This window comes from Arvicanthis niloticus, chromosome 16 (assembly GCF_011762505.2).
Source record: "Arvicanthis niloticus isolate mArvNil1 chromosome 16, mArvNil1.pat.X, whole genome shotgun sequence".
NCBI lineage: Eukaryota > Metazoa > Chordata > Mammalia > Rodentia > Muridae > Arvicanthis > Arvicanthis niloticus.
The window spans coordinates 22,506,514-22,531,789 of record NC_047673.1 but is presented as its reverse complement, the minus strand read 5'-3'; positions in this window follow the sequence as shown (position 1 = coordinate 22,531,789).

The window sequence follows — 25,276 nt, the reverse complement described above, 5'->3', positions numbered from 1 at the left end:
ACCTAGAATGGTGTAAATGGGTTAATGTAAGTTACAAGCTAGTCGGCGAACAAACCTAGCTTATGGCCTAGGCATTTATTCATAAATATTAAGCCTCCAAGTCATTATTCGGGAACCGGGGCGTGGGTGGAAAAGCCTGCGGTTATAACTTTCATATAGAAAGATACTTAGAATGGACAGGAAGGGGTTAGAGGATTCCATCCTTAGACTCTGCTCACTTTCAAACATGGCTTCCCCAAGGCCAACTCTTCGGTGAGTGATCTCTAAGTGATCTTTCTCAATTGCAAATCTGATCTTGCTTTTTCTTTGATTCACGACTTCAATGGTACCCTGTATCATCCAGAATACATCTGAAGCCTCTTGACTGCTCAGTACCCCGAAGCCCTTGAATTCTTGATGGTTTCCTAGAAACAAGAGCTACTGAAACCACACGCCCATGATAATTTTCCCAGCATGCAGCGCAGTCTCTCCAGGTTGCAGTGCTCACCTTTCCTCTGCCTGACAGGCGGTCTTTGTTCCCTAACCTGCTTCATCTGGACTCAGTTCTTACATTATTTCTTCTAAGAAATACTTCACAACTTCTTCACTCAGGCTAGGCTCGTTTCTCTCCCTCTGTGCTCCACTGGCAGCCTGAATAGACATTTAAACTAAATAGCAGTAAGCACACGGCTTCAGGATCGTCTCTGCCCGTTTTCCTCAGTAGCCCCAAGCTCCTGGAGGGAAAGGACCAAGTCTTAATTGTCTTTGCATGCGTCCAAGACTGAACAGAATGTCTGGCCCCTCAGAATGTTTCTGGAGTTAGCGTTGCATGTCCGGAATCAAGGGAAATTTTGGGAAGTGTCAATTTGGTTATGATGAGATCACATTTTGGAAGGTTGTAAGAACGTTTCCAAAATTTTTAAGAAATGTAAGAGTTGAACACAAAGTCGAGTCTGTATCATAAGATCAATATACACATATGTCTCTGGGGTACTTGGGGGGAAGAGAGATGTTTTAATTTTATAAGTTCTATAATGATAAAGTAGGATAAAGTGGCTTTGATATGGCTCTGATGCTTTCAACATAGAAGAAAACCAACCTTTAGCCCCACACTCAACTCTCCTTCTCCTTCTTCTCTTTGTTTCCTTTCTGTTCTTCCTCCCTTTCCAGGTACCCAGGTACCATGATGGCAGAATGGAGAAATCCATACACAAAGATGGGAGTTGGAATCTGTCTGGTTGTTGGTGGTAGTTTCTCTCTCCTCCTTCTCCTTCTCCTTCTCCTTCTCCTTCTCCTTCTCCTTCTCCTTCTCCTCCTCCTCCTCCTCCTCCTCCTCCTCCTCCTCCTCCTCCTCCTCCTCCTCCTCCTCTTCCTTCTTCTTCTTCTTTAGGGTTTTGTTGTTGTTGTTAAAGATTTACTTATTACATATATATGAGTACACTGTAGCTGTCTTCAGACACACCAGAAGAGGATATCTGATCCCATGATCCCATTACAGATGGTTGTGAGCCACCATACAGTAGCTGGGAATTGAACTCAGAACCTCTGGAAGAACAGTCAGTGCTCTTAACCACTGAGCCACCTCACCAGCCTCCTGTAGTTCATTTTGACTCACACATGTTGTTTCCACTTGTTCCTTGAGGGACTTTTTTTTTTTTTTTTTGGTTCAACCTCAGTCTTTCACATAGTGCTGGGCACAGCGTTTATTCATTCAAGAAATATCCACAGAGCCCCAAGTTTTTTTTTTTTTTTTTTTTTTTTTTTTTTCCTTTCTTTACTGTTTTCAAAGGTCCTGCAGAAAGAAATAGCTCTGTGATGGACAGGACAGACAAGTTCCGGGTGAGACTGTAGCTGCTGATCTGGGCAGTCCAGAGTAGCTTCAGCCATCTGCTTGGTTAGCCCTTGATTGGCTGGACACAGAAGGGAATGGAAACCAATCAAGACTATGACCTTTAGTGGAAAGAAACAATTTGCAAGCAGCTGCCAGGACCCTGAGACCTCAGGAAGAGGAGCAGATTCACCAGGCTTTTATGTTAGCTTCACTTCAAACTCCTTAATGTCAATAAGAAAGAAATTGAGCCTGTCTTTGTTGTCAAGCTAATGGGGCCTTTGCTGTTTGCACTAAATTTCTCTCTTTGATTTCCCTCTTTGCCTTTACTGTTTTTTGTTCATTTTGTGTCCTTTTTGCCAATAGCTCTCACTAATTTTAAACAAGGAAGGGAGGAGAGGAGAGGAGACAGACAGACAGACAGACAGACAGACAGACAGACACACACACACACACACACACACACACACACACAGAGAGAGAGAGAGAGAGAGAGAGAGAGAGAGAGAGAGAGAGCTTATAGACCAAGAAAAACTCTAAAACGAGTTGTTAGCCTTTATCTGTGGTGATATACTTTGATTCTTCAAATTTAAGTCCAAGGAAGCTCTGTTCCAGATTGACTGGCTATGAGGCGTCAGGGGAATGGGGTACCCTCATTCTGTGGATCAGCAGTGATGCCAGAGGAGGGTTGACTCCTTCCTTCTTGCTACACATTTCTACTCAAGGTGAAGTATGTTTGAAGGGAAGGTTGTTAAGGCCTTTAATTTGTGCTTTCTTTCTCTCCTTCTCCCCTTCACCCACTCACTGGGGATGTCACAAAGCTTTGGGTTTCAGAAGCTCGAGTCAGATCCAGTGTCTCACTCTCTCTCCCTGCTACCTACAGACCCAGATGTAGAACTCTCAGCTCTTTCTCCAGCCCCAAATCTGCATGCATGCTGCCATGCTTCCTGCCATGAGACGATAATGGGCTAACCCTCTGATCTGTAAGCCAGTCCCAATGAAATGCTTTCCTTTATAAGAGTTACTAAGCCCCTTCACAGCAATAGAACATTGACTAAGACATAGCCTATAACTTTTTTTTCTTAGTGTGTCTGACTTTAGGATCTCAGTAGTGATAGTACATAGCATCTTAGCATTTTAATTATTTAGTTTGGTTGAGATATTTTTCTCCAAATGTTTGGTGTAACTTAACAATGATTTTATCTGTCTTAGTTTTTTCCAATATAAGTTTCTGGTCCAACTTCTATGTAAGTTCTAGGTATATTAAGACTTTCTGTTTCTTCATGGGTTAGCCTTTGCAGGCAGGCTGCATCTAGGATTTAGTCTTCTCTTCTAGTTCATCAAGTCTCTTGGCATTGACAATTTTTTTTTTTTTTTTTACTTTAGACTGTAATTCTTACATAACTTTTTGATTCTTCTCAAAAGCTGACAGAATAATTTTTTTCTTTTCTTTAAAATATTTATTTTTGCTTCACTAATTGGAAGGAAAAAAATCTGTATCACTCCTAGCACCATAATCAGAGTGTATTTTGAGCAAAGACCTGACTCAAAAGTAAAACCATGTCAGTGAAAGACACATGGTAGGATATTTTATGATTTTAGAATCGAGAGGACAAACTGGGGACTTATTTTCAATAAAGACTATCATGGACAGAGTTTGAAGACTGAGGAAAACTTGGAAAAGATATTTTCAATAACACACACATTTACAAATGAATATCGGAAATACCAATAAAGAGAATGGGGAAAGAAAAATGCAGTTTGTAGGGTGTTGAGTTTTTAAGGCCAGCAAGTATAAGAACAGACATTAGTAACAGAGACACATGACTTAGAAATAACTACTATGGGACAGGAGAGATGGTTCAGTCATTAAGAGCACTGGCTGCTCTTTTGGAAGACTTGGGTCCAATCCTTGGCTCACAGCTGTCTGCAACTCTAGTCCCTAAGGAACTGATAGCCCTCCTGGAATTGTTCAGTACCAGGTACACATGTGGTGCTCAAATATACATACATCCATGTACATAAAAATCAATCAATCAATCAAATCAATCAATCAATCAATCAATCAATCATTATGCTTGCATTGTTAGAAAAGTGGAAAACTAGGAGTTCAAGTGTTAATGGTTATTTAGGGGTCAAATACCAGCTTTTCTAGACAGGAACTCTTAGTAGAACATTCAAGAAGTAGCTGGTGACATCACATATTTACCCTGGAACCTAGAAAGCCTATATGTGGGTACATTTATGTTCAAATTTTAAGCCCAGAAAAGAACATGCAGGAAGATGTTTGGGCTGTATTGCTTGGGGAGATGGGATATTAATCAATGTCCAGTCAGAAATAGAGCAACCCAATACAAGTTTGAACAGAAAAAAAATATATATAAAGATTGTCAGTTATAACAGGGCATGAGAAAAATGTGCTTTTGGTGACTGGAAATCGAGGGGCTGGAATATGAGAATAGCGGGTACAGAGAATTGTCGTCACATAACTTCTGAGCTAGAGAAGCCATGGGTGAGCCCTTCCAGTCCTAGATCCTATGTCCTAGCTATGTTCGAGAGGGGACTCTGTGGAAGACAAGTCCATTTAGATCATGTGAGTATCCTACTAAAAATCCATGCACTGACTGGAGTGGTAGGGCAAGCTGTCTGTCCATCAGGATGTGTCTACATGGATACTCTACCACAGGACTGCATGAAGGACAAATGCTCAAGACAACTTGTGGGTAGTCCCAGCTGTTGTGCCTGTCAGGAACCAGGAACTAGGGAACCCATGAGTGACACCGGTGCAAAGCTCCCCAGTTTGAACTGAGTCATCTCAGGAAAGTCGTGATCTTTGGCTGCCACTGGCTGCTGTGGGGTAGCTGTTTGTTCTGAAGCCTAATGAAGTACTAAACCAGAGCTAAGGAAGAGAGATGCCTCCTTCCCCAACTCTTTCTCTACCCTACTCTAGAGTATTAACATTGTATCATCTGGTAAAATAAAAATACTTAAAAGGGCTCACATTTATTTTTATAGAGCAGGCAGTACAACATAAATTTGGAGCTGAAAGGTAAAAAACTGATAACTAAAACAGCTGGGGAATTGAAGTAATCTGAGTGTGTAGTGCAGTAACAACCGGTTAAGTGCCAAGGATGTGCAAGTCTTTAGAAGCAAAGGCTACATAGATATGATGTATCGAAGGCAATATGTATGGAGACAGGTAGGATTTTAGATTATGTGTCCAGTGAAGAAGACTAGAGTCACAATAGGCACTTGGGCCTGGCACTATTTTGTAAAAACACATGCACACATTGTTAGCAATTCCTCTAGGCTCCGCCCAACAGTTACCAAGCAACAGCTTGGGTAGCCACGGGTGTTAGGCAACATGGCTGATAAGAAGGACTGCTTGGCAACCCCTCCCCCCTCTTCTCTCTCTCCCTCTCTTTCTCTCTCACACACATACAAATGTGTCCTGGTGGGCCTCTTTCCCTCTTCCTTTCTTCTTCTCTCTCTCTTTTTTCTTCTCTGTCCCCCTTTCTCCTTCTCTATGCCTTCTCCAGGTCTCCTTGCTTTTCCCCAATAAACTTCCTTTTGTATTAGACCTGTCACATGGCCTGACTCCTGGGGGGGGGCACACCTTGGCCAGCCAGGCTGATGTTTTCCCTCCCACTGCATTTTAAAAGCACAACACACATTCCTTGCTTTAACATATGAACGCAAGGGTATCCTTGTCTTTGGGGATGGAAGGTTGACAAGTTTAGGGGATAGGAGATGTCAGCTAGCAATACAAAGTCTGTAAGGTCCCAGAAACTGACCTTGTTGTCACAAGGTTGGTGGCTAAAGCAAGTATCTGCGATCAAAACAACTTTTCCTGAATAGCTTAGTTTACTATAGAAGTATTTTTAGTAAATGTCATATCCTACAACAGACACTATCAAGTTAGAACTCGATCCTTGGGTCTATGAAAATAAATCTTTCTATAGTACAGGAAAGTGGTTTGCCAGTCCTGGTGAGCATTCATAGACAGAAATGCAGCTTTATCCTGACAGTGTACAGAGTAAGTTGCACTTTTCGCTTAAACGTAATGGTGAGTTGCACATGAAGGTTCACTAAACTCTCTGCCGGGGGCACAAGATGCATTGTCTAGGGGAACACTTCGTCTTTTCTAGTTCTCCAGCATCAGCCCTTCATCCTCTTCCAGGGCTTCCATTCCATGGCTAATTAGCTCTTGTAGCCATGCGCTTCAGTTGACTTTCCAGGCTGACTGTGAAACCGTCGCCTTTTCTGAAGGAACACGGTTGTTCCTGAGATATGACTTCCCTGGAGGACCAATGACTCGGGATTGTGACCCGCAGTCCTGGAATTTTACACTTTAGCTGGGTGCAAGGACTGAAGAAGGATATTACCACACCAAATCTGACTGCTTTGCCTACAGACTTTTGTCAGTATTCTTTCCCACATGAAATACACATAAACAATACATAGCAAACATTGAAACTGATCCTCGGCCTTCCCTGTATCCACTGCAGTGCCAAAGAGGGTGCACTAGTGATGTTAGTGGTTACTCTCATGCCCACACTTTGGGCTGAACATGAGCGGTGGTTTGAATAGGTATGGCCCCCACAGATTCATGTGTTTGATGCTTTGACCGTGGGGAAGTGACACTTTTAGGAGATACACCCTCGTTGGAGTAGGTGTGGCTTTGTTGGAGACAGTGTGTTGCTGTTGGGGATAGGCTTTGAGATTTCCAATGCTCAATCTCTGCCCAATGTGGTACCCAACGTCCTGCTGCTTTTGGATCAAGATGTAGAACCCTTGGCTCCTCCAGCATCATGTCTTCCTGGATGCGGGCATGCTTCTCACCATGGTGATAATGGACTGAACCTCTGAACCTGTAACCCAGCCTTACTTAAATATTGTTCTTTATAAGAGTTACCTTGGTCATGGCGTCTCTTCACAGCAATGGAAACACCAACTAAGACAACATGTTTTCTGGTCATACAGCTCTTCTCCTAAATACGCTTCACCTTTTTTTGGTGGGTGTTTCTGAGGTGGGCTCTTACTATGAAGTCTAGGTGTTACTGACGAGCAGTCTAGTATGACTGCTGTACAGTCTCAGTGTAACTGGTGTATAGTCTACATGTGACCGGCGTTGCTGAGGAAAACCAGTTCTCCTCCAGGGCTCAGTCTCATTACTAAATAAGTTTAAAAAAATGGACTTGGACCGAGGCTTGAGGATAATTGAATTCATTCATAAGAAAACCACCAGGGTAGAGAAACTGACAATCCTGGCAGCATTCAGGAGGAGAGCTGGGTAAAAAATGCCATGCTTTTTACTTTGGGCCTGGAGGTCTGGGTAATAGTGAGAAAGACTGGAGTGTTGAGGAGCATGGGTAGGCTTTAGGCTGACACTCACAGGGAAGGAAAGTAAAGGGACAGATACACTTCTTGCTGGGCCATGGATCTGAATTGAGAGGACACTTGATTCAGGCTCTTGTGTCCCAGGGCAAAGGATTGGACCAGGGATGCATGATTAGAAATAGAAACAGAGACAGCTTATTAATAAAGGAAAAACATTCCTAAAAATGAGAGTGAGCTAGTGAGCTCAGGAACGATTGCCTAAGCTTCAGGCCATGACATATAGAGTCCATTCATCAAAGGCCCTGCACATACGGCCAGCCTTATACATCTACACATGCCTCTTGTGTTTGTGTTTTGTATGTCCAGTTCTTCAATGACGCCTAGGTAAGAAAGGGTTGCTAGTCTTCCTCTGTAAACTGTCTTCTTTCATAGGCTAATATTCATGTTTGAGTCTCCAGTTTCTGTTCAGTCACACAGGCTGGTCTCAGGCTTGGGGTCTTCTTTCTCTTGTGTCAGCCTTAGGTACTGGCATCGCGGGAGTGTGGCACCTTGCATGGCTGTCTTGAGCGTTTCTGTATATAAAAGATACACATGCCCAGAGCACACAGTTTTATTTATTTACCACCTAACAAACCATGTATGAGTCCTGTCCTTATATATTCCAAGTTGGTGAGCAAACAGGAGTCTGTCTGCCAGGGGCAGATATTAAGGGATAATATATGGATAATGTGTCTGTCAGCTTAGGGACAGAGATTCTGAATTACTTATAGGATGTTTGATAGGAAATATCATTTTTGGATCTCTGATGGAGCTGCAGGGAAATATCATCTAAGAGCAGATCCAGTCACCTGGTTCTCTACTACACTTTGGATTTCTTTTCCTATCTGAGTTGCTTCAGCTGGATCGAATGGCTTTCGAACAGGACCACAATGATATATATATATATATATATGTGTGTGTGTGTGTGTGTGTGTGTGTGTGTGTGTATACATGTATATATATATTTACTGGCTATATATATATATATATATATATATATATATATATATATATAGCCAGTCTCCTCTCAACAAGGAACTTCTGAGAAGAGGTTATAGAATATTAACCCAGGGTGATGGAAGTGCTCACCTGATGTGTTATGGCATGAATAAGCTAGGTAGGCCCTAAAGTCCATCTTCTGATTACCTGAGCTACCATGTGTGTGTGTGTGTGTGTGTGTGTGTGTGTGTGTGAGAGAGAGAGAGAGAGAGAGAGAGAGAGAGAGAGAGAGAGAGAGAGAGAGAGAAGTCACTGCACATGCAGGGAAAGGACCCACGGCCTGCCACTGCTTTTGCCGTGGGTCCTTTCCCTGCTTCCGTTTTCTTGGTGTCTAGAGGGGTTTCAGTTTTGCATTTATAGGGAGAAGGCTTCTCTGTCCTTGTAAGTGGCTTTGTGTATGTGTGTGTGTATAGCAGAGTGGGTGTGTATGTGTGTGTTCCTAACACACAGTAAGAGCAGAGAACTACCCTCTGTATGATTTAAGGGCTGGCTCTGAAGGTGTTCTCTTATCTGATCATTTAATGAGATTCCCTACTGGCTTTGTTAATATTCAAGATACTTACAATTCTTCGAGTTAGTCATGCTTGTAATTGAGTTATGGCCGACAGAGGCCTCTGTCAACAAGCAAGTCTTTGAGAGTAGTTTCTACATTAAATCATTAGTCATGTAACATCATGTCCAGTCCGTATGATTTGCCATAAACAATCTGCTGCTATTTAAGAGAAGAGAGCTAGAGTAGGAGGATTTTGCATAGGTGGTGGGTGGTAGTCAAGGAGGAGCCAGGAACATCCTGAGGCTGGAAGGTCCTAGGTCTTCAGTCTGCTTCAGGAAGTATCTCAAAGGGATAATCAGGACAATTAAGTCTTGTAAAAAGATTTGGACATGGACAACAAGAGAAAAGGGAAACAAACCTGAAGAAGGTGATCCGAATGCTAACTAAGGATCAACAGTATTTATAATCATGAATTTTCTGGAAACAAGGACAAACAAGGACAAAACAAAAACCTTAATTGTGCTTAAGTGAATGTGTATCATTCTGGGTTCAAGAGGATCTGGACTTATACATGTACTTAACTGAGTACTTTTTATATCTACTTAAAAAAATCTCCTTGTCAATATGCTGTGTGTGTATATGTGTATCTGTGTGTGTGTATGTATGTATGAACATGTGTGTATAGGTGCATGTGTGTTATGTGTGTATGTGCATATGTGTGTATATGTGCATGTGCGGGTGTGTATGCATATGCACATACATGTACAAACATTTGACATACACACATTTGTGTCCCAGAAGAAAAAAGATTTGCTACTCATTAACTCATGTCCCCATAGACTGGGTCACCTTATAAAATCAGACACTGGAAGTGGTGACTGACCACTGAGTAATTCATCTTAAATGAATGGAATGAAAGACAACTGCAAGCCACATTGCTTCTATGATGATTAACTTGACAGGATTTGGCGTCATTGAGGAGAGAGTCCTCTGTGAACATCTGGAGGGGTGTTTCTGGATTTCAACTGCATTGAGAAGCCCTACCCTGAATATAGGTGCCCCATTCCATTTAGGCCACACCCCAAATGAGAAGAAACCATAAGAAGGAAGATGAAGAAAATAAATACAGGACCAGAATTCCTGCCTCTTTCCTGACTGGGTCACTATGACAACTACCCTACCCTTCCGTTACTAAATCTTTTCATCATGATAGACTGTATCCATTTTCAAACTGCATACTGGCTAATTTTATGTCAAATTGATGGTAGCTAGAGTCATCAGAGAGGAGGGAGCCTCAGTATGGAAAATGCTTCCATAAGAGAGTCAGGTCCCATGATTGTTTTTTACATAATGGGTACCAGCATAGTGCAGTTTTGTTGTGATAGACCCGAGCATGTGTTCAGGAGAATTTGTGGAAGGACTTTGAAACTTTCAGTGAGAAAAACCATTGAGTGTTGAGAGCTCAGTGGATTGTTTCATTAGAGCTTTGAAGATAAGCATATTGAGAGCACTGCAGATGACGGAGGCCTGGCTTGGGAAGTTTCAGACGGAAGTGTTAAGAGTCTATGGAGCCATTTGCTATTTTTGAATTAAGAGTCTGTCGTTCTGGTCAGCTGGGGCTGAAGGATCAGCTGTGACTAACAAGAGTCCAGCTCCATTGAAGTGAAAACCGTCGCTTTACTGGGACAATTGATGCTGGTTAGCTGGAGCTAAGAAATCAGCAGCATCACTGAGATTGTCAAGGCTGAACCTTGTGCAGGCAACTGAACTTTGGTGACGTGTAAGAGTCACCTAGAAGGTATGGTGGTACTGGTTTTGAAGGCCTGGAGGTGTCACAGAAAGCAGCTAGGCCTCTGTATCAGCTCCTGTGTTTAGGTTTCCCTTCCGATTTCCTTCCGTGACAGACTATGATGTTGAAGTGTAAGCCAAATAAACCCCTTCCTCCCCACGTTGCTTTTGGTCATACTGTTTCACGACAGCAATAGTAACTCTAACAGAGACATACAGTGAGCCAAACCAACCCTTCCTTCCTTAAGCTGCTCTTATCATATATTTTGACAAAGCAAGGACAAAAGTAACTAATATACCACATACATGGGTAGGAGAGAAATTGTTAGTAACAAGATAAGTTTAGTGAAACAAACAGTGAGTTTAGCTAGATATAAGAGGAACCTACTACAACAATGCACAGCGCTTTTAGGATAATAGATCTATTTATCCAAACAGGGCAGCAACGATTTGTCAAGGCAATTGATTTAAAAAAAAAAAAAAAAAAAAAAAAAAAATCCTTTGCCTCAGAGGGATGCGATTCCACTTTTGCACAGCAGGTGGCGCTGTAAGCACCGCAATCCTGCTCAGCCACGGTTGGCTGCATCTGTGTGGTAAATGCCAAGGCAGACAAGCTTGTTTGTATTACAGGAGTCTGTTGCTTTTCAGAATTTCATTAAGGAGAGAAAGGCTATTCTTATTGCTATTACAATCACTTTACATTTCCAATGTGCCTCTAGTACCGAAGCACCGTCGGAAGTACCTAGTAGTCTTTTCTGAAAACAGAAGCAAGGGTTTGCTGAGTTCTTGTCTACAGTGAAATAAATCTTTTAATTGTATTTACAGATGAAGATTCGTAGTAAATCTTGGCGAGAGACGCTCTGGAAATATTTGTTATGTTGGCCGTATCTGCACTGTTTGTTTTTAGCTGAAGTGATTATGTTTTTAGATGAAGCTATTATTTTGTGTATCTTACTTATTGTCTCCATTCTTTTCATATCTGTTGAAAATGACTTATTAGATGATCAATATTTGGTTAATTTTTTTTTTAACCATGTTCCTAATTAGGCACAAAGCATATAAATCCTTGAACTATGAGGTCCATGAGAGTAGCCATTGGATCTTAATTTTCTTAATTGGTCTTCTTCCTGATACAAAATTTGGTGAAATAAAGACATTGAGTTCTTCCCACACCCAGCCGTTTTGGCAGATGGGAATTGTATTCCTTGGAGTGTTAGGCATATTATTCTTGAAAAGCTGATACAAAGCAATCTTCATATATATTTGAAATGTCTTATTTTCTCATTATGCAAATTGTGGATGATTCCACTTATGGGGTGGGGGGCGGGGGTCTCCAGAGTCGTCAAATTCATAGAAAACAGAGGACAGAATGATGACCAGCAGGGCTTAGGGGAACAGGGAGTGGGAAGCCGTTTACAGAGTAGGGTTTCTGTTTTGCTTGCTCAAGAGATTCTGGAGAATTGTCACGGATCTGTGTGAATAAGACTGAACACTCAGCTGTGCAGCGAGAAGTAATTGAGATGGCACAGCTCTTTGTTGGCGTCTTAGGCATAATTGAAAATTTAACACAGAGGGTTTGGACAGTGGTGGTCAGTGACCTATGGTTGGCATCCTGAAGGCTCAGGGTGACTCACTTGCAGTTCAATGCAGTCGCCATGGGCTACAGTACATTACGCATGCCAGTGGACGAGAGTCAGGTCCCGCAACTACTGTGTAGGTGCTCTGAGGTCTCCCGGGGGCAGGCTCCATGCCTATAATTTCTCCACACCTGGAAGGCTGATGCTCTCCTCACAGCTCCTCCAAAATTGCCAGGCTCTGCCTTTACAGCTGAGATGCAGTGTCAACTTCCTTCAAATCCAAAAGTCACGGTTTGGGCTCCTTCCACCCAGCTCCGCAGGGAACACATCTTTCTATATACATAAAATGAGTAGCCCGAAAGACCCATACCAGAATCCTGCACTAGCTTGTCCTGCCCCTTCTACCTGGTCTTACTTTCAATTCTCTTGTGCTGCCCGTCTTTTCTGCAGGCTTCTTGTCCTTCTGGATGGGCCTTTCTTAGCTTGGCCTTCTGGAGCCTCCTGCTGGCCCCGGAAGGACCTGAACTTGGTGTCTTCTATCTCTAGGAAGGCCTGTGCCAGCCTCCTCGTCCTACACAGTTCCCTTGTCCATTTCCCTACTTGCGCTGAAGCTGTAATTACTATGTTCCAAGACCTCATGCGAGTCCCCCCTACATCTCAAAGGCCTAGCTTTCTCACTTATGACAGTCCTCCTTGTCTCTCCCAGAGTTGTTGGGTAGACTGGGCAAGTTGATGACTGTGGTGGTCTGAATAAGAACAGACTTCATAGGCTCATATATTTGAGTGCTTCATCACCAGGGGGTGGAACTCTTTGATAGGATTAGAAGGATTTGGAGGTGTGGCCTGTTGGAAGAAAAGTGTGTGGGGGGGAGTGAGCTTGGGGGGGGGGAGGAGTGTATTTTGAAGTTTCAAAAGCTTACACCATGCCCAGTGTCAATTCTCTCTCAGCCTGTGGACCAGGATGTAACTTCCAGTCAGTGCTCTGGTGCGTGCATGCTGCCATGCATGATAATGGACTAAGCCTCTGAGACTGTATGCGAGCCCCCAATTAAATGGTTTCTTTCCTAAGAGTTGTCTTGGTCATGGCGTCTCTTCACAGCACTCGAGCTATTGCTAAGACAATAATGAACTAGTGCTATGACAATGGCAAGCTAACACTTAGGGACGCTAATGACCTCATTATAGAATTTGATCAGAGCCATTAATGCTTGACACCTAACACATTAAACAAAAGCTTCCCGTCAGAGGAGGCTCTTGGAGTTTTGAGAGACTAGAAAGTAGAGCCACAAAGCAGGAAATGAGTCGGAAAGGACAGTAGTGTTTACTTATAACAGAGCTATTCTGTTCTCTAACCCTTGTATATAAACAAACCCAAATTGGCATTAAGGGGTAAGCCCTTATTTTAAGCTTGGAGTTTTTGTAGTTGAGAGCCTGGCCTTTAACAGCTGAGCCTTCGCTCCAAGCTTGCACTGTTTGAAGAGTCAAGTTTCTTCCCTCTTTCCTATTTCATTCACCCCACCACCCAGACTTAGAACTACGCAGTTAACAACTGGGCATGAGTTAACCCTTGCCTCCTGTTCTTTTTTTTTTTTAATTTATTTTATTTTTTAATTTTTTTTATGCTTTAAGAAGTCTGCAGGGATTCTTTATTATTTGTTACTTTACTTAATCTTTATTTTATTTTTTTTATTGGATATTTTTTTAATTTACATTTCAAATGTTATCTCTTCTTCAGGTCTCCCGTCCAGAAACTCCCATCCCATCCCTGCTCCCCCTGCTTTTATGAGGGTGCTCCCCCACTCAGCCACCCACTCCCGACTTCCTGCCCTGGCTTTCCCCTAAACTGGTGCATTGAAACTCCACGGGACCAAGGGCTTCTCCTCCCCCTGATGTCCAACAAGGCCATCCTCTGCCATATACATGCCCGGAGCCATGGGTCCCTCCATGTGTACTCTTTGGTTGGTGGTCCAGTCCCCGGGAGCTTCCCAGGGGTGGGGGTGGGGAGAGGGGGATCTGGCCGGTTGACATTATTGCTCCCCCCACGGGGCCATAAACGCCCTCAGCTCCTTCAGTCCTTTCTCCAACTCCTTCACTGGGGACCCCACTATCGGTCCAATGGTTGTCTGTTAGCATCTGCCTCTGTATTTGCCAGGCTCTGGTAGAGCCTCTCAGGAGACAGCCATATCAGGCTCCCGTGTTAGTGGAGATCAGATTTGGTGAAGTTAGCATCTAACATGTCTTCTAAGTGCTAATGGGATACAGCCGGCTCCCCACTGTGGTGCTCTTGGGAGACAGTGGAACCTGTAAGAGGTGGGGCCTAATGGGAAGAGTTTGGGAAAGAGAAGCTGAGCTGCTAAGGGGACATCACAGCCCTTTCTCTTTTGTTAGGCTCTGCCTGAGAGCTGAATGGTTTGCCACACGCTTCTGCGGTTAGATGCTGCCTTCCCTGGGCTCTGAAGCAATCATTGCATCATGGACTGAAGCCTTCATGATCAAACCTTCTCTCACGGGCAAGTTACATGTCAGAGTATTTCGTGGAAGGTTGACTAAGATAATATTGCACATGTAATTTTGAATACTAGCCTTTAACTTAAAGCCGCACGTAGATATTTGCTTATGTTTTAGGTGTCCATAAACCCTATGAGTAGATGCAGAGTGTATGTTGGGTTTATTTTAATTAACTTAGCCAGTAGCTTTACATGACCCATTTTAAACATGAATGCCAAGATTTTGTTACCTTCTCTGATCCAGACCCAATTCTCAATCTTTGTCGGGAGAACAGGGGACACTCCACGAATTATGGTTCCTTCGAGAAATTTTAGTCAGCACAGATTTACAAAGCAGAGGTGTGTGTGGGGGGGGTCTCTATGAGATTTGAAATATCTGTAACCATATTAGCCCTCCCCTTAACCTTAAATTTCTTTTGTGAAGAATGGAAGAGCCTGTGGTATCCTGTTTCCTCTGCACAACCACAGCTGACCTGCAGTTTCAGCGGCATCATAACAAATGAAAGGCCCCCTCTGAGTCAATAGTAATTATAGGAATTTATCACAATTGCCAATCAAGGTGTTCTGAAGAGACTCATCTTTCTTGTTAAATTAGCTTTCACTGCACACAAACAGTGAGTTATCTTTAGGAAATCAATTGTGGGGAAATTGCAGCTTTCATGGAACGATATCACCTTGCCAGCCATCTTGTTATACATGATTCCTCTAGCAAGAAATTCTGTTGGGCTCCACATGACTTTCTCTTTCAGGGTTATATTTCAATGGAGCAAACATGGGACAGCTGACTGACTTCTCAAAGTCTAAGAAGAAAGCAGAGCCCAAGGACCTTGGAAATGTCTTAAGATACTGCAACCAATTAAGAGATCAGCCTGCAAGAGGTCAGTGGGCTAAGGTTTGTCATTTCAGAAGACTTTGATCCAACCGGTTTGAGAATAGGTGTCCCCAGTAGGAGATTCTACTTGCCTCTTTTTTTCTGGATCCGCAGTAGGAGGAACTGCAGTTGGAAGAAACTTTGAGTAATTTAGAAAAAGCAGTTACACAGAATTACCATTATTGTTCAGAAGGCTTGGTGATGTGGAGTGGTCAGGGTTCATTCACGGGCACAGCTGGAGAAGGGACATTTCAGCACTTGATCTCAGCAGCAGGGTCCCCCATCAGATGTAATTGATATGCAATTAGCCTGGAATTTACTATGTGGCTTTAAATGAAGGAGTCTTAGGGATTTTATATTTATTGGCTGTACTCTATGAGTCTTTTCCTCCTGGAGCATTTACGGATGTGCTAGGTGATGCCAGCTGTGGCAAGTGAGGTAGATACCTGGACTCTTCTTTAGTATGACCCGCCCGGGCACAGCTTGTGACAGAGCACAGGGTGTCATCAGGAGAACTTCTAAATGAGCCTTCCAGCCTTCTGTTCATCATGCCGCCATGAGCTATCTCACTTGCCCCTCCTCTCCTTAGTTTTCCCTCGTTACAGACCACAAAATTGAACTTTTACCTAAGGTCCCAAGGCTAGGGGATGATGGAAGATTTAGATGTAGGTGGTGGGCTCTTGAGCCTTCTCGCCACCTATGCTCTCTAGCAAGATCAGACAATGGCATGTCTTCATAGCCAGTGCCCTGACATCTTGAGAAGCCTTCTTTCTCAGTGAATTGGATGTCATTTTTCTTGACAACACCGGGAAGAGTTTCTCCATGCAGTAGCATGGTCCTCCTATGGTCAGTGACTGAGTGCAGGCAGGTTCTAGTTGGTATTGATGGCAAGAACTACACTCTTCTCCTTCTCCTTCTCCTTCTCCTTCTCCTTCTCCTTCTCCTTCTCCTTCTCCTTCTCCTTCTCCTTCTCCTTTTCCTTCTCCTTCTCCTTTGCACAAAAGTGTATTCAGTCTTTATTTCAGACTCTTTAGGCTGCTATAAAAAATCATAAAGTGAGCTAGTGAGAAAGCTCCATGGGTAAAGGCCCTTGCTGACAAGAGTTTGATTTCTAGGAACCATGTGGTTGAAAGAGAGAACAGACTCCCACCAGTTGTCCTCTGAATTTCACGCACACACTATTTACATGCACTCTCTTACACATGTATGCAAAATACACATGCAAAAATGAATCAAATATAAGATATAATTAAAATACATATCATACAGCAAGTGGCTTAGAAATAATAGAAATGTCTCCCAGCTCTTAATGCTGTGAGGCCCAAGCTCAAGATAGTAACATGGCTAGGGTTCTGCTTAGGACTTTCTTGTAGTGTGCAGCTTCCAGACATTTCTCTATACACTCCCATTGCAGAAGGGGTAAGCTCTGGTCTTATATGGTCTTAAGCTTTGACCTCTTATATGGACACTAGTCTCTTTTATCAGGTCTTCATCCCCAGGACCTAATCCTCCTCCAAATCTCCCTTGCTGGCAATCAGGCTTTAGCATATACATCTAGAAGAATGTGAAAGTTGAGTCCATATAGTGACGTAACATTCTTGCCCTCCATTGCGTGACTCTTTTTAAATGATTCAGTTAAAGCAGGTGGAGGCCACAGGGAGGCTGCCATCCCTTTCAGATGGCAAATTTTTCATTCTATGGAACACTTTGTTTTGTACATGTGCATGAATGATCTCTTCTACAGTTTCAAGGCTTTAGACCATAGTTTAAAAATTAGAAATTTAAATAGAGAGTCTGGGTTGGAACTCGTAATGACATCCCTTTGTTATCAAAGGGTCAAGGCCAGAAGATGCCAAGAAAAGGACTTGGGGCTACAAACAAGGGAAGCCAGTGAGGTAGCATGAGAAAATGGCTGTCAGGGAGGAAAAGGGAGCAGCTGGCGTTTGTCAAGAGTCAAAACAAAAGAGTAGAAGAGGAAGAAGTTACTGAGTGTCTTGGAAAAAGAGCTATTGACTTTGAGATCTAAAAGGGAAATTTGGTCTGTCTGTTATACCAGGCATATGGCAGGGTATAAGTGTCTCCTAACCTGTAGCGATAAAATAACATAAAACACTAGGTCTCTTTACACTGAAAGAGAATTTAAGGCAGGTCTTTGTGCTATGTAGGCACAGGGCAGGCAGGCAGGCTAGGGTCACTTTCCCTATTTGTCTTGGTATGTGTTTATGGTGTGTGTGTGTGTGTGTGTGTGTGTGTGTCCAAGCATTGTATGCTACTATCAGAGGACAACCTTGGTTCCTTGTTCTTGCCTTCTCCCTTGTTTGAAGCAGAGTCTCTGTGTTGATCACCGCTGTGTATACAGGTCTGCCAGGGACTCTCCTCTCTCCATGCCCCATCTCACCAGAGGAGCTCTGTGGTGACTGCCATGTGCTACTCTGCACAGGTTAATCTGAGTTGTGAAAATTTGAACTCTTGGATCTTAGACTTTCTGTGGTAAGTGCTTTGTCCATTTCTCTGGTCTACTGCTGCTGATATTTTATATGACTCAGAGCCAGTCGATGTGTGTCAATCCTTTCATCACCATGACCTCATGTGTGTCTCAGGAAGAAGGTTTTATTTTGCTCATGACTTCAGAGTTCATACTCCCTTGGATCTTCTGACTTTGGTCCCCTGAAGAAAATCAGGGCACAGGGAACATGTGGTAGAGGCAACTTTCCTCATATTGTACAGGAAGCAGGGAGAAAAGAGAAAGGGAAATACATGCCTTTTAACTGGCCCACCCCTACTTCTTGTGGCTTCCTTCCTCCAGCAAGGCTGGGCCTCCTATAATTTCTACCATCTCTTAAAAAGTTTATTCAGATTTTAAATCCATCAATGAACTTATGATTCAGCCATCTCTGGAAGTGCTCTAAGGAATAGAGTGTTTTCAGACAGCCATTAGTCCAATCGAATTGATCACCAGGATTGACCACTGCAGACCTGCCTCTTGGTGGTATGACTGGGAAACTGATGTAGTGAATCTTGATAAAAGGGGTAGTTCCTCTTGGCCAGTGCTTCTTAACCTGCCTAATGCTGTGACCCCTAACCATAAAATTATTTCTGTTGCTACTTCATAACTATGTTTGATACTGTTATGAATCATAATGTAAATATTTACATCTTCCAATCATCTTAGGTGACACCTGTGAAAGGGTCCTTTGACCCCCAAAGGGGCTGTGACCCATAGGTTGAGAACTGCCGTTCTAGGCGGCTGGTCCTATGCTCAGCATCTCATGGGTGGTTGGACATTCACTCCCTGTTGCCTTTAGGTGATTTTCTGCATAAACAGCTTCATAATGTATATAGCATCTCCACTTTGGGAATAGTGGTCCTGATACTGCAGGATCAAAGGCTCTAGGTGAAAGGCACAGCTAAACAGTTTTCTCTGCCTGTGAGAGTGGCCTTCTAGATGCACAGTGAAATTGAGATGTCTCTGTGATTCTTTTTTTTATAGGCTGCAGCCTCTGATGTATGTCAGGGGTGTTAATACTTGTTGGTTCTACAGGTTGATAGACTGGAGAGATGTCAGGAAGGCATAAAATCAACCTGCCACTCCTACTTTCTCTCCATGATCTAGTTATGAGCTTAGCGGCCCGAATAGTTTATGACCCACTCCTGTCTGGAAAGGCTGACGGGGGAAGCCCTGTTTTGAGAAATAATGTCCTTGCACTAATTCAGTGTATCTCAGGCAATCAAAACAGGCCTCGAAAGTACTTGTGGGAGTCAGGACTTTGTCTTTCAGAACAGGAATCACAAGGGCCTTGGAAGCTTCAGCCTTTGAATCAGAGCCCAAGGCCAAACACAATTTGGTGGCTTTTCTTGTGCCCTCAGTGTCCCCTGGAGCCTAGAGTCACAAATCTATAGAAGGTAGCTGCTCTTTACCCTGAAGCGGCCTTAGAGCACTCTCCAGTTGTTCAGTGTAAACTTCTGTCATTGCTAGAAGCAAATCCTGCCCTCTGCACCCAAGGGCCTCTGGGTACGAGGCCCTTGGAGGCCCTGGGAAGCTGTAGTGGGAAGGAAATGCATTTGTTCAGTTAAGAAGCCATGAGATAAACACATAAGAAAGGAGTATAGTTTCTTTCTTGTCCTGATTCATGGTACAAAGATAACAAAAACAACACGGGATGAAATTAAAAAAAAAAAGAAAGAAAGAAAGAAAGAAAAATGTGGCCCACAGTCAGCCATCACTACAGAGCAGAGACGTTCACTTCTGGGTATTGACTTTCAGCCCCTGTTCTTGTATCTGTGTATTTACATAGCTATAAATCAGGCTGTGGTTTATAACGTGTTAGGGAGGCAGAATTCTAAATGCCTTCTCATATTTCTTCTTCTCCTTCTCCTGTTTCTCAATTTTAAAGAATGGATAACACTCACACACCAGAATAATTCAAAGATGTACTCTCTAACCTTTAGTCCTGTGGACCTTTACATCTCTTTTGACTTTACCGTTCATGGGATGTGAGAGACAAGCTTATCATGTTTATATTGATATGATGTAAGAAACTTCTCTGTCCTGCTTTTGTGTTGCTTTGATAGAACACTTTGCCCAAAAGCAACTTGGGGGAGGAAAGAGTTGCCTTTATCTTACACTTCTGGCCCACAGTCTACTCTGGAGGGAAGTCAGGGCAAGAACCCAAGGCAGGAAGCTGATTCAGGAACTATGGCGGCATGGTGATCACTGGGCCTGCCTGAACAAACTAGCAAGTGAAACTGTCTTCCGAATATACATCTACAGGCCAGTCTGATCTAGGCAATTCTTCAGTGGAAGTTTCTACTTCCTACATGACTCTATGGTTTTTATCAAGTTGACCATAAAAAGCTAGCATACCTGCTATAACTTTAAGCATCTTGTTGAGGTGATGATATCCTTGTTTATGCTTTTGAGACAGGGTCTTCTGTAGTCTAGGGTTCTCTGACTCATAATGACCTGACCTTGGACTCCGTATCTTGCCAATACCTCCCAGTTGCAAAGACTATAGGCATATACAACTGCCACAGGTTTGTCAGTGGCATTTTATCACGTACTTTTTCTTTAATTCAAAAAGCCTTTCTGGATCTCCATAGAACTTCAGCAGAAGATTCTTTTTTACGTGAGAAGATAGAGCCTCCTAAGAGTTAAATAGTAAGTCCAGGGTTTAATGTCAGATTTTTGAACTCATTACCTAGCGAACTCCTATTTAACTGTTATAGACCAGTTCAAAAATCATTGTTAGGACTTTGATGTCAATTCTCAAATGCTATTCTTGTAGAATTAAAAAGACAAATACTTCGTTGCTTGAAGAAATAACAAGACGTACATAGTATTATGGTTTGGAATGAACTCTTCTTCTAAAAGACTTATTTATTGAAAGCCTGTTACCCAACTGGTGGAACTATTCTTGAAGGTTCTCAAAACTTAAGAAGCTGGGGGCTTTTGCTGGAGGAAGTAGGCCCCTGGGAGGCATCTCCTTGGGGTTTAGCTTGTCTTAGACCCTTGTTTCTTTCTCTGCTTCCTGGTTGCTAGTGTACTTTCAAGTTTGGCTTTCTAGGGGAAGAAGAACTATACTCCTGTAAGTTAGCTCTCACCTAGGCTTTGTAAGAAGCCCAATAAACCTATTGTTTCCTCAGAGTGAACTCTGGTGGAATAGTGCCTGAGTTTGTTGTTGGGACCTTAGGAAGAGAGGTAGACATTGTTTATATCCCCCAAGAAAAGGAACTTTAGTAACAACCACCCTGGGACCAAACCTTTAACACATGAACCCTTGGGGGAAGTTAAATGTCCAAACTGTGGTTGGGGATTTTTGTACCCAGATCTTGTGGAAGAGCTGAGGTAGAGGCAACGATCACGCTCATTTCCAGCCTTTATCAGGGTCCAGGCTCAGCATGAGCACTTAGCAAATGTGAGCATCTTACTGCTCACGCTCTCCTTACTTTGATTTACTCACTGCTGCTCTTTGTCAAAAGTGCCCTTTTATTGTTTTGGCGCATTAGGGAGAGATGAGGATAAACAGGAGGTTTGTTCCCCGAGGAGTCTAAATGGAAGAATGAACTATGCTGGGCATAATGTGGCCTTTATGTTTTTTATCACAGCTATTCAAAGTCTTACAACTTAACAGTATCTTCCCCGGTTTCTCATTTCATAAACTATTTGAGAGCAACCATTATATGACACATAATGGGTTGGGTGCTCAGAATCCACAATTGAATAAGATACAGTGTTGCACTTGAGAAATTCCCAGCTCATTGGAGAAATATATATATATATAGAGCAAGAAAATGGTGCAGAAAGGGGGCATTATTTACTTACACCATGATGAAACGGAGGAAGGTGGAACTGAGCATATCAGAGAGGTGGCCTTGAATTTGTGACAATCCTCCTGCCTCAGTGGCCTGAGTGTTGGAATTCAAATCAGTGGTCCAACATTCTTGGATCTAACCATTATTTTAGATAATCATCATCTTAAGTGTGAAGTGGCATCTTCATAGTCTTTTGGTGACTGTGATGGTCAGTATTGCTAATTGCCAACTCGACAGGATCTTGCACCACTTAGGAAACAAGCCTTAAGGAATACCTGTGAGGGATTATTTAGTTTCTGGGCATGTCTGTGAGGGATTATCTTGATTAGGTTTATAGAAGTGAGTAGACCAACAAGGTCTAGTCTACTCTGAGTTTGCTCTTTCTCTTCTCCCACATCCAGTTGCCCACTATGTATGTCTTGTGTATCCAGCAGTTCCAGTACTATCTGTCACATCTATCTCTGGTGGAGGTGAAGGAGGTTGCCATCAATTCCCAGCCTTAAGTACAAAACTGTAAAGAAAGGGCTAATGCAGAGGCTATTGGCATTCACCAGTCTGTGGTTCCTGACTGCAGATGTAGCAGGACCAGCAGTCTCAAGCTCCTACCTTGAGAATTTCCCTGCCATGATGGATTGAACCATTAAACTCTAAGTTGGCTTTGTCAGGCTATTTTATCACAGTAAAAGGAAAACCAACTAATACTGTGGGCTTACAGTTAATATTTGATTTCTGCCTTGAAGTCTTGGGTAATTATAGGAAGAAAGAAAGAAAGAAAGAAAGAAAGAAAGAAAGAAAGAAAGAAAGAAAGAAAGACCTGGCTTTACAGAGCCAGAGAGGTGAGTGGGAATGAGTGTCCTGAAACAATAGAGTTTTGGGAAGGATTGTGAGCCAATCTCTCTGACTAATTATGTGAGGGAGAAGGGAATGCTTGGAGGGCAAGCAGACCTACTAGGAAGTTCTTGTCATGACTATCTTGAAGAAAAGAGATGAAGGACTGGGCACATCACTGTCAGGAGGAATCAGTAGAGATGGATGCGACAGGCACTACTACAGCTGTTGGAATGACAAGACATACGTAGCGCCAACTGGGTGTAGGAGAGGAGAAAGAGCAAACTCAAACAGATGACTGCACATTTCTTGCCAGGAGCCAGCCCTGGAGGTTCATCTTTCTTGGTTCCCTCTAGAGGTAAGCTGAGGGAAAAGAGCATTAGCAGGGGCAAGATGTGGTCTTGTGAGATATTTAGGGTTGCCTTTAGGATGTTAAGTAACTTTTATTTACCTGTTGTAGTTGTCGTCTCTGAGGCTTGCTGCCTCTAGGTTTGCTAACCTAGTTCTAGTCCTGGAAGCTTCTAGCCTTCATACAGTCTTATCTAGGCCTAGAATGTTTTCAGTTTCTGAGACTTACTGCTGAATAAGTTCACTCTTACTAGTTCTTTCTGAGCTCTTGCTGGCTGGTTCAACTCAGTTGTTCTGGTTCAAAACTCCTCTCCAAGCTGACTGATTCAAACTGGCTTCTCTCTTGGCCTCTGACTGAATTGTTCTGCTTGGCAATTAGAACAATTGCTTGGCAATATGTTCTAGTTTTTCCCCGGACTGCTCTTTTAAGTAGCTTTTCTTTCCTCTCTCTTCTTGTGAGTGTTGGGTGTATCCTATCTGTGGAATCTTTCTCTGATACATCACTTTGTCTGCCACTCAATTAGACATCATTTTCAAACAAGGATGCTAAAGTAACTTTACCTTCATTGTTTGGGATTAAAGGTGTGTACTAAGGACACTTCTGTATTCCAGCCAGAGGGATTAAAGGTGTGTGTTAAAGGCTGAGCCATACCACAACTATTCAGTAAATAACAAAATATCAGTGGTCACAGTGTGATCAAATAGCCTACAACAGTATGACTCTTCTATTCCCTAATATTTTAAGAGTATTTAAAACATAATATTACACGATGAGTCTTTCACGGGTTAGGACTGAGTGTGACTCAGAAGGACGACAAATTCCCATCACATTTACTCTTTTTTTTTTTTTTTTTTTTTTTTTAAATTTTTAGTTCCTTAGAGGTTAGTGTTTTCATGCATTTGACTCACTTTTATCAACATCTCATTATAGATTCTCACACTTTATGGGCCCATTACTGCCTCAATGTTTCACACATATCCATCCTCAAAGTCCTGCAGGTAGACAATCATTCCCTTGTAGAAGCTATGTCACAAGTTGGGTGCAGAACTTTCCACACTACTTTCTCTAAATTAAACCATTCTGACTCCCATGTGCTTTACTGGGTGGCAGAAAATTCAGTCTATCTTTTTTGGGATTCTGGTTCCAACCCTTCATAGAGGACAGTAGAAAAGACTTAGTGATTCAACTCAACCAGAAACTTTGGAAAGATTGCTTTGGGTTTTTTGCCTATTGCGATCACAGCTTGTGTACTCATTGTTTAGAACGACATGAGTTCTTAAAGACATACTTCTCAAGACCGGAGATAGGAGTGCTTAGGGCCATGCTTCCCTGTGATGTCATTGAGTAATTCCCTCTCGTCTACTGCAAGCTCTTAATAAATCCACCAGGTGAGCTTTTCGGAAACATAATGAAAGAAGAAAACTGCCTTCTGCCATGGTGAGGTGAGGGGGACCCGAGTACTGTTTTGTAATGGGAGGCACATAATTCGATGATAAAAAAAACAAAACAAAACAAAACAAAAAAAACAAAAAAAACAAAAAAAAAAACCAAAACAAAAAACAAAACAAAAAACAAAAACAACAACAACAACAAAAAAACTGGAAAGTATCCTGCATCCCCTTCAGAGGAGTTACTCAAGTTAAGCCACTGAGGAAGGCAGAAAAAAAACGATACCTCAAAAATGTCCCTGTCACAATCTCTGAAAGCTGTGATTCTGTTAGCTTATGAGGCACAGAGAAGTTTGTAAATGTGCTTCATGAGAGAGTGTCCTTAATGGTTTGAGTAGATTCAGTCTTATCACGTGAGTCCTGTAAATAGAGGGTAAAGCAGAAGACAGGTCAGATACACACTGCTGGGTTTGAAGACATCAGATGGAACTGTTTGTCAAGTGGCTTCTGTGAGTAGCCCCTAGCTATAGCTAGCATCTTGTTTCAGGGACCATGGTCCAATAGTCACAAGAACTAAAATTTACCCACAAGCTGAAGGCACAAGGAAGGGATTCTTCCTCCCTGGAACTTCACAGCCTTGCCTACATCTTGCTTTTAGCCCAGTCACAGCCTGTGAGTATGACTCCCAGGGCTGCAAGATCATAAACTTGTGTTGTTTAAACCAGTAAGCTTGGGAGAATTTACCAGAGCAGCAGTAGAAAGCTAACGACATCACAAAGCTAATAAAAGCCAAATTGTACCTCAGGTGGGGACTATGCTAAAGCTCACGTCCGCCTCCACTGTGTTTTCCATTATTTTAAAGTGTTCCTGGATCCAGCTCTATCTAACACAGATGGATTAGAAAAGGGGAGATGTGGGTTTGTTTTTCCTTTTGGAAATAACCATATTGTTGTCAAGACAATAGATCTTATTCAAAGG